We start from the raw sequence: 9,347 nt of genomic DNA, 5'->3' as shown, positions 1-9,347 counted from the left end.
TCTGAATTTATCATGAATCTTCTTCTGTTGTCCATTCTATTACCGCCGGAACAAAATCTGAAATTATCATGATGTCGAGTACTTTCCAATCATTCAGTCCCTAATTCATATTTAGTTTATCTTGTTTACCAGTCCATACTGATTTCTGTTGCTCTGGGGATTAACTGTCCCCTCTGGTAGTCGTGTTGGAGTCACGAACTTATTTCTCGAAATGAGGATATAACCTTATGGCCTATACTCTTTTGTTGTCTTAAGGCCCATCACCTTTCATCTCTTCCTTCATTTGACTATAGGTTCTGTAACACTCTACCGTTTTCATCCATGTATCACACCTTATTCATAATGCTTCCTTATCTCTCTTCTCATTACTCTGCTAATATTTTTGCATATCCCTTTTCTTGTGAAAACTTCAATACGACATTCTTTCGCTTTTAGCTTTCCTTTGCTCCATCCAGTGGCTCTTCAAGTTGCTTAACGTTCTCTCTTTACTAGGAATACGAGCCACACTAAGGTAATATTTATCCCTTGAAGGCTTATAGTGCATGTCTTTGTAGTACTCATATCTGGCTGCACTATTTTAGAGTGCACCATCTAGGTGTCTCATAAAGAGATCTATTAGCACATTTGCAATATCCTTCGGAAATGTCAACTGACACAAACAATTCATCCATCATAGTTTCTTATACTACTTCTATTAACCCCCATAGGGCATATCTAGAATGGGTGCGACCAATTGTATATATCTATGTTACTATTGAATATAACTCAAAAAGCTTATGTTCCTCTGGCTCAATTATAAACGTTGTTAACCTTCATTAACTGGGTGCCTCGTACCCTTCTTCATCTTGCTTCTTTTGCTTGTTGAAACTTGTATTTATCTTCTTAATCTCTCATTGTCTTTCACCATAAAGATGGATAGACATTTTTGCCTTAAGGTTTCTTATCAGGAAGCTTACACCTTTCCGTACACCCATGATCTGCTAAAGACCTCACATTTACTTATCGTAGGCATCAATAAAAATCCAATTCCTCTGACTCAGCTTTTCCACAACAATCTCTCTTTCCAACCTTCTTTTCGGATATAGGTATCATCTTATTACGAATAGGATTTAGGAATTTGAATTCCTATGACTGAGCTCTACCACACGATCTAGAGTAAGAATAAAGAGTGACAATCTTAAATGCCCTGTAGCCTCCTGCTTATAAGTGTGGTGCACGACACACCCATAAACAAGACTCTACTAGACACGGTTTGTAGACTCCCTAGGACAAAACTACTTTTATACCACTTTTGTCACGACCCAAACTGATGGGCCGCGACGGGCACCCGGTACTTTTACTCAACTGAGTACCAACGTAACGTATCTCTCTTATTACATCATCATATACATATGACATACAAGCCTAATAGGCCAACATGATCCTTTATAAACTCAAAACATAGGCCGACAAGGCCGTACAATCTTTTATGTACACAACATATGTCTACAAGCCTCTAAGAGTACATAAATGTCATAAAGGTCTGGACAGAGTCCCGCCATACCAAACAATACACGTCTAAATCATACTAACTAAACGAGCAACTCCGAAGCAAATGGAGCGCACCAACATTTTCCGCTGAGCTGATAGCCTACTTGGAGGGCTTTCGACCTGTCTATCGGGACTTGCGGGCATGAAACGCAGCATCCCCAGGAAAAAGGAACGTCAGTACGAATAATGTACCGAGTATGTAAGGTACATAAATAAGTACATAAGAGTCATGGAAGAAATATAGAGTACATGACTCAACCTGTCAGTCTGAATAACTTTGTAAATCATAAATTACTCTTAGCGTCATGCATATGCATTTGAATGTCATGTCGTGCATAGGTACATGTTTCATAACATCATCAGCCTCCGAGGGCATCCCATCATATCATATCGGCCAATGTGGGCAAAATCATCATCGTATACCAGCTGATCAAGTGGTGGTGCGTATATTGATGGATATAGATTATTCATATATTTTAATAAAAAAATATAATATTTTAGCTATAAAACATGACCAATTTATATTCTATTCTCGCACTTTTCTAATAATTCTTGCAGGAAAAAAATACATGAAAAATAGAGAAAAGAAATAGCCTACAGTTCAAGAAAGAAGGATACATCCGTGACAATTTCATCTAAGACTACACAAAGTCAAGAGATATAAAAGTTATGTCAAATTCTCACCAAAATTTCATGACAAATTGCCATGTCAATTTCTCATCAAGGCCATATGATATATTGATATTATCTTGCAAATTCTCACCAAGGTCTTGTAGAAATTTTCCTATAAATAGGCATATGTTTGTAGAAGAAAGAACATCCCACTTTGTATCCAAATTCCTATCTAGTTTTTCTTAAGTTCTAAAGAGAAAGAGAAGAGTAATCTTGGTCTCTTTCTCTAGTCTCTCTTTGTAGTAAAAATATTCTTAGTCTTTTGAAAGTATTTTTTAGCTTTTCTTACTTCATAATGGAGCAATTTCTTTTTGTTGGGATAGTTGATGAAGTTTGATATAATTATAATACTATCTCAGTTTCAATACATTCTTGGCCTGAAACTCTATTTATATTTCATATTGTGATGGAATGGTAATTTTTTAATCATTATTATCACATCTACATATTTTATACCTAAATTATTCTTATATTAATTTTGTAATTCTCACGGAGTAAAATTAATATATAATAACTGATGAATAGAATATTAGTGTGAAAGTAATTTTTAGTAAGATTATTATTTCAAGCCTGTAATCTTGCTTTCCTCAATTTTAATTCTCATGGAGGAATTATTGAAGGCAAGATTATTGATTTTCAGTAAAAATATTCTCACGAAGTTTTTACTACACTTGAGCACATAATATTAGAGTCAAAATAATTTTTAGTAAGATTATTGATTTTCTAGTAAAAATATGCTCACGAAGTTTTTACTACGCTTGAACACAATTCAGCCAAGATATTCTAGTTTAATCATCACTAGTTTTAAATCAATTAATTGACATAACCTCACGGAGTGTTAATTATTTTTTTATTTCTCAGTTTAAAAATATAATTGTATTAGCAATAAGCAATTATTCTTTAGAGAAATATGTATGAAACTGAGATTTTATTGTAATGATATATCAAGTGAATTTAACGATTCCCAACTCTTTTTAAATATAAACTTTTCGGAAGAAATTTGTCTTAATTTATAATTTCAAACACACCTTTCATAAATTTGGTTCTCTCAAATAGTAGTCAAAATATTACAAGTTTGTAGCTTAGATTGTCCAATCTCTATGGGACGATATCATAAACTATATTAGAATTTGACAGAGTACGAGTAGAAAATCCTATACACACAATCCTTGTCATATATAACGCCATAACACATACATATATACGTGTATATATCGGGGTCGGAATCTGATTTCGGAAGTTGGAGTATGTCCGTAATGTCAAATATAACTTGTGCGCAGAAGTTTGAGGTCAATCGACGTTATTTGATAGGTTTCGTTATCGAATGTAGAAGTTTGAAATTCTAAAGTTCCTTAAGCTTGGATTGGGGATCGATTCATGATTGTAGCATTGTTTGATATGATTTGAGGCCTCGAGCAAGTCCGTAATGTGTTTTGGGACTGGTAAGTATGTTTGGTTAGGGTCCCGGGAGCCTCGGGTGGATTCTGAATGGTTAACGGATCAAATTTGCAATTTGAAGAAGGAGTGAAGCAGCTAATATCTGGTATAACCGCACCTACAAAGTTTTGGCTGCAGGTGCGGATCCGCAGAAGTGGCCAAAAGGACGCAGATGCGGTGGTGAAGGGTAAAGGCTGGGACAGCAGATGCGGTCAGGTCACCGTAGAAGCGGGACCGCACCTGCGGAAGAAGGAGCACAGAAGCAGAAATGGGATGGGAGCCCCGGACCGCAGAAGAAGCAATTGGTCCGCACCTGCGGGACCGTAGAAGCGGTCAAGAGACTGCAGGTGCGAAAAAACTGGAGGCAATGAGCTCTGTTTAAAAATCGAGTTTTGGTTCATTTCCACCCATTTTCACTTCGGGTTGGACGATTTTGGAGCTTTCGGAAGAGATATTTTCTTCATCTATGTTAAGTAAATTGTTCCCACTCATTAGACGTTAAATACATGGTTTTGTTCGAATTTGAGCATGAAAATTTGGTAGAAACTTGGGGTTTGGGGGAAAACCTAGAAAATGGACATTTTGGATTTTTGACCATGATTTTGGGTATAAAATTGAGAGTAAAGCATATATTTGAGTTCGTGAGTTCATGGGTAAACTTTATATTCGGGAAATTTCGAAATCCGGGCACGTGGGCCCGAGGGCACTTTTGTCAATTTTTTGATCGGGGTTAGTAATTGTTATAAATTGGATTGTAATGAGTAATTGAACATATATTAATGGATTTGCATAATTATTGGCTAGTTTTGGAGCATTGTGCATCGATTTGAGTCTTCGGAAGAGCGTGGAATGCCGGTTATGGATCTTCGGAGCGAGGTGAGTCTCCTTTCTAACCTTGTAAGAGGGAATTGTCCCCATAGGTGATATAATTGGTTATGTGCTCCTATTTGTGGGGGATACATATGCACGAGGTGACGAGAGTCTGTGCGTAGCTACTATTATGTGTAAGTCCGGGTAGTCTAGGACCCAAAAGCATGCTATACTTGGAATATCTATAATCTCGTTGGCAGTTGAATTGCTTAAATCTTATTGAATTGGTAAATGAATTTTTGAAAGGATTAAACTTCATTTTATTAAATTGCTAAAATAGAATTGACTTTTATTTGGATAAACGTTCCCCGATAAATTCTTAATTTGCTATTTGAGCATGTATTTCTATGTGTACCTGCGTCGCATGTATGATATGCGAGCATGTTGTTTGTTTATTTAATTTGACCGCGTCGCATGTATGATTCGTGAGCGGGGTAATAGATGCATCTATGGTTTGCGCCGTTCGACCCTCGGCAATGCACATTTTACATTTATATTGGATCAGGTCGTATGACTTTGGCATAATTTGCGCATGCTTGTACTGCCTGCCTTGAGATTTATTTGAAATTATTGCCGTTCTTAATAACCCCATGATTATTCGCATTAACAATATATTACTATTAGACCAATAGTAAGTGTCGAAGTCGACCTCTCGTCTCTACTTCTTCGAGATTAGACAGGATACTCATTGGGTACACGTTAATTTTGTACTCATACTACACTTGCTATGCATTTTTGTTGCACAGGTTTATGTGTGGCTAAGGGCATAGCGGCATGGTTGATACAGAGACTTAGGTGAGTTTCATTTATCGAGACAACCGTAGCCAGCAGAGTCTCCTTCAGAGTATTGTACTGTATTTTCATTTCTATCCACTCGTATTCCGGACAGTTACTGTATTTTATTTCATTCCTAGTAAATGCTCATGCACTTGTGACACCAGGTTCTGTGATGATTATGGGGTATCTTGTATTAACTTCTTAACATTCATATTTGATTTGAAACGATTATCTTTTACCGGTAAAATTGAAGGAAAATCATAGTTTTCAAAATTATTAAAACGAGAATTTAATTAAGTATTTTGGTTGGCTTTCCTGACAGTGGTATCCGGCGCAATCACAACCCTTAGTGGATTTTGGGTCATGACAACATGGTATCAGAGCACTAGGTTCCCTTAGGTCTCACGAGTCATGAGCAAGCCTAGTAGAGTCTCGCGTATCAGTATGGAGACATCTGTACTTATCTTCGGGAGGCTACAAGGCTGTTAGGAGTACTTCCCTTCTTGATTGCTCATCGAGCGGTTTGATTTCTTTGAGGCTTATGCCTTTGTTTATTTCCTACTCAATCTTATGCGACGTGAAGCGCTTGCTATATCGATCGAGAATTGAGAAATTGTAATGGTACTACAGATATGGTGCGGGATGTTCCTCCCTACGTATTTGATCGGGCTATTGTCGTCACCTTGTGGAAGGTCGTTCTGTCATTTCTGATCAGTATCAGTATTACCTAAGGTTTTGAGATTTGGCATTAATTGTTATGATGATTCGTGCGTTGCTATCGCACAGTATTGGTGTAATGGTAGGATGCTTGTCTATGCGTCGAAGCAGTGAATGACTTGGAAGGATGTTTACTCGGTGCATGATTTAGAGATTCGGTATTTTATTCCTGACGAGGGAAAACAATCGGGCTAAGAATGTTTAGATTTGGGTTGATGGAGTAACGAGGCTTGGTATTTGCGAGCGTGGTGGAATTTTTATCTGTGATGAGATGTTGTTGTCTTTGTTGAATGTACTAAGCTCGTCGGTGTTAAGACCTTCTACGATTCGCTCTTAGGTTAGGATATTGTAAGATAGTATTAGAGAGGCGGCTGTCAGAGATCGCGGGGTGCGGTGGTTCAATATTGAATGCATATTTCTAATGCCGACAACTCGAGAGAGACGATTCTTCGGAAAGGTTTAAAATCTAGTAGGGGTCTATTATTTCAAGTGCTACCGAGATAGATTTTGATCTAAGGCATTAGCTGAGCAGCAAAGGATGAGGAAGGACGTATGGGAAGTGTCACGCGGTGGTTAAACTTCTAGAAGGCCAGGTGTAGAAGTGGAGGTCGAGTAGTTTCTTAAAGAGGTGAGTCTGCCCAACGTGGGAGAGTGGCAGAGTAGTATGTGGATTCAATGGCAGGATAACTACACCCTTGAGGAAAGTTTGGAGTAATTTGGGGAGTTTTAGTGGACAGTGGCTGGGTCTACGGACTTAATTTGAAATATCGGCTATTATTCAGCGGGAGATTTGATATGACGAAAAGGAGTTGCTTGATATGAAGGAGGATACAACATAACTTTGAATTGGAGATATTGTCACACATTTAGTTGTCATTCACGAGGAGTAAATGGACTTGTGCAACTGGTGAATGAGCATAGGCTTAGGTGGTTATCTCTTGGGAGCAGGTCAACGGTCGCATAGTTGGTGAAGCTCTTGCGAAAGATTTTACTGGCTATCCAGTAAGAGGTCTAATATGTGAATGTTTCTAGAGATTCAGAGTGTTCATAAAATGCTAACAGAAGGATTTCGAGTAATTTGGCGGTTTAATTGCGCAAGGTTATGTCAATAAGAGATAAAGAATCTTAGTGGGTTCCAAAGTTGTATAATAGTGGCTTCAAGCTAAGTGGGAGAGCCCCACTGCCTACAGTTGGATTGCATGGTCATCTATTTATGAGGTTTCCGGTTATTAGCACATTGATGGGTTATTTCAGTTAAGGGAAAAAGAACATAAGAGGTAATTTGAGCAAAGGAATTGTTAAAGGTGTGCTAGGGCTGGCCTTATTGGCTCATGTTCGGAGTTGGGGAAGGATTCAGGATTTATGCCTTGTATAGATGCGGGTTTTAAGGGAAGTGATTTTGTCGGGTGCCTCGTCGAGAGTGTATTCATATGCTAGAAGATTCATGGAGTTGAATATGTTCGGGGCCAAGTCAGAGTGGGTGGCTCTCAACAATGGTCCTAGTGGATTCAAAGGGGTAAAGTGTGATGCCTAATGATTTTGAGCCTATAGGTACGGTTAAGAATCAAGCTTTTGTAGCAGCTTATGAGAAGAGGCTCAGAATGTTCTATGATGTTCTGACTTGCAGTGTAGCATTTGAGAGGAAAATGAGAAAAGACTTTGAATTGGTAAAGGAATTATCAGAATGGGCATGCCAGTTGAGGATGCGAATGTGCATGCAAGGGAGGTATGAAATGGTTCGTGGGATTTGAGACAACATGGTCTCGTAATTCAAGGTCACTTGAGATGAGTGCGGATGGGGTGTGTTATGTGTTGAATGGAGTTATTATTATTTCTAAGGTAATCAAGGATAAATTGGAAGAAGATAGATTGGTTAACCATAGTTGAATTGACATATTGGTGGTAGTGATCAGTTCCTTCAGCGTGATCAAGTTATGCAAGTGATTTATGATGATACGTGTGAGGCTTGTCGGCCGCCATAATTGATGTTATTTAGAAGTATTCTACTATTATGGCCTGTTATGTGTAGGTGGATCCTGGAAGGGATATGGTGGCTTAGACCACTACTTAGAGATTTGCATATTCTGCGGTTATAAGAATTTACCTGTGTGTTGTTATGCTTCTCCTGAAGTGAGTTAAGTGAAAGGTTTTTATATGATGAAATATTAATCTATTAGTGGTTCCAGAGTTATGATGAAAATCGTGTTCTATTGTATATTGGCATGTTAGGTGCAGTGAGTGGTTTAGAATTTGAAGTGAGGATCAAGGTCACAGTTCAGTGTTAACAAGGATGTCACGAGCTCGGATGAGCAGGAAAGAAGTTTCGATGTTTAAAGTAAGTTGGTACTGTCTTCAGTGTCACCTGATATCGGTGTTTTGTGAAAAAGGCTTTGCATCCTGGTTAAGGATTCTTGATCATTTTTCAGCGTTAGTGCGGCCGGTGGTTTGGATGTACAGACATGTTATCTGTTACGGAAGGTTGTGGGAGCGTGCCCCACGGGAAGGTTATATAAGTGTGGCATGCAGTCAGTTGATTGATTGAAGAGTTAAACCCAGTATGAAGATTGTGGTGATGTCGTTAAATTGAGAATTGATGCCTGGAGGGCACTCGGTTTATTGGGTTGCGAACTGTGGAGGATTACTTCGGTTATGATGGTTATTCTTGTGTGTTATGAGAAAAAGGGGGGTGATTATGGACCTTTGAAAGGTTATTAGCCTGACTCAGTGCGATCAGAATCAGCTTGAGGTCTGTGGATGGATTTAAATGTGAATGGGCTCTATATTAGGCCAGATGGGTTCATTTCAGCCATGCGCTCCTTATGGAAGAATAGTCGGGGTGTTATTTCATCGTCAGCTATTTCATGTAATGATGTATTGCGCCGTGTGAGTCGTGAGTCGGCTTGGTGAATTTCTTATATGTTGAGGTTCTGCATAGAGATGATGTTATATGAGCAGAATGGCTCTTGAGATTCAGATCGTATATCACACCTCAGTTGTGCTTGAGTTTGTAGCTTATAGCGCTATATGTCTCCCCATGAATGGTATTATGCACTTGATGTGCTGGTGAGCGACATCCGATATTTTGATGTAATAAGCAATCTAGCTCGATGTGTATCTCCTCATGTGAATTTTATGTGTGGATCGGGTGGCACGCCGCCATGGGTATGTTGTTTAGATCGGATTGTGCGCCGCAACAATGTGATGTTGAGTACAGTTCCCCATATCTGTTTTTATGTGTTTTGTTTCCTATTTTCTAAGGAAAACTCATATTAGTTGTATGCCCGCGTCGCAGGTATGATTCGCGAGCGGGGTGTTTGTTTAATTAGGTTGACCGCGTCGCATGT

Source organism: Nicotiana sylvestris, chromosome 9, assembly GCF_000393655.2.
Source record: "Nicotiana sylvestris chromosome 9, ASM39365v2, whole genome shotgun sequence".
Taxonomy (NCBI): Eukaryota; Viridiplantae; Streptophyta; class Magnoliopsida; order Solanales; family Solanaceae; genus Nicotiana; species Nicotiana sylvestris.
This window is presented reverse-complemented; position numbering follows the sequence as displayed.